Source organism: Otolemur garnettii, unplaced genomic scaffold (genome assembly GCF_000181295.1).
Source record: "Otolemur garnettii isolate 467f Iridium unplaced genomic scaffold, OtoGar3 scaffold00008, whole genome shotgun sequence".
NCBI classification, from domain to species: domain Eukaryota; kingdom Metazoa; phylum Chordata; class Mammalia; order Primates; family Galagidae; genus Otolemur; species Otolemur garnettii.
Genome location: NW_003852403.1, coordinates 15,283,777 through 15,285,501, shown reverse-complemented (window position 1 = coordinate 15,285,501; position 1,725 = coordinate 15,283,777).

Genomic DNA, 1,725 nt, shown 5'->3' with positions numbered 1-1,725 from the left:
AAACTATAATTTTGCTACTGTTATGAATTGCAATGTAAATATCTCATCTGCAGGATGTATTTTCATTGTTACAAAGGGGTCATGACCCACAGGTTGAGAACCGCTGAAGTAGAGGGTTGTCGATCCCTAATGCACTGTTAGTGAGAACGTATCATATACAACAATGCAGTCCTATGGATAACAGCGTGGATTTTCCTCAAAAAGGTAAAAATAGAATTATCTTACAATCCAGTGATTCCACTTCTAGCTTTATACCCAAAAGAATTGAAAGCAGGACTTCAAAGACATATTTGTGAGCCTATGTCCATAGCAGCATTATTCACAATAGCCAACAAGTGGAAGCAACCCAAGGGTCCACTGATGGAGGAATGGATAAACATTGTATTCCAAATAACACAATGGAATATTATTCACCCTTAAAAAGGAAGGGAATTCTGACACATGCTACAACAAAGATGACCCTTTAGGACGTTATGCTAAGTGAAAAAAGCCAAATGGAAGAAGGCAAATACTGTATGATTCTACTTAGATGAGGCAGCTAGACTATTCAAATTTATACAGACATAAAGTAGAATGGTGGTTCTCATGGGCTAGGGAGGGGAAGATGGGAGTTACACGGGTATAGAGTTTCACTTTTGCAAGAAGAAAAGAGTTCTGGAGATCAGTTGCCCAGCAACGTGAAAATACTTAATGCTACTGAACTGTACTCTTAAAAATGGTTAAGATGGTAGATTTTATGTTATGTGCGATTTTATTACAATGAAAATTTTTGTTGAAAAATCTCCTGCACCTTCAACTATCTGCGTCGGGTCTGTTTGGGAATCGCCATTTTCTGCAGCAGATCCTTGCTAGCACCAGCTTTCCCCTGTTTCTCTTTGGGTACCTTCTCTCCCTTCTGTGCAGGGACCTATTTAGGCTTGGGCTCTGACTTTGGAAGAGAGGTTTAGCAAACAACCTCGCAGGTCTTCTCTGTTTGTCTGTGGCCTTGGCCTTATCTTCTTAGCATTCCCTTCAGCACTGGAAACTGGACGTAGGCCTGAGGGTAAGGATGCAGTTGCACTCTGGTCCCAGGCTTGCTCTAGGAGCGTCTGCTGCACATTGCTCTGACTTTTAATGTGCTTGTTAAATACACGAATTGGGTAAATATAAGCATTTAAGAATATTTAAATGTAGACCCTTAAAATATTTCATGACTGTTGTGACCCTGTTTTTGGCATGTCTTCAATACTTAGCTTCTTGAAGAAAATACATGAATCCTACCCTTGCTAGCCTTAGATAGTCTCAGCCTGAGAAAGCCAGGATGCTGGCGCCTCTCCTGGCTCCTAGGACTGTCTCCACATGCTCTCACAGCAGACCAGCAAAGGACTCATTACTGTTCTCACTCCTCAGACACCTCACTGCTGTCTGCAGTTCCCTGCCCACTTCCCCTGATGACAGGGCATCCACTCTCACTGACAGTAAGCTGCCTCCCTGCAAGGGGAAGGGACTAGTCCAAAGCCACACAGGGTAACATTCTAGGGCCAGGGTCTGATCCAGGTCACTTCACCCCAGCTTCAAGTGGCCTTTCCGGTTCTCCTACTTTACCTCTGTCTGGGCTACTTCCACAGCCTCTGGAAAGTCCCCTGCCTGTGGCTACACAGCAGGAACAGGGGATGAGGAGGAGCTCCTTTGCTGGTCTCCTGGGATTATCCTTGAGCAAGGATTATAGAACTACCTCTCAGAGTT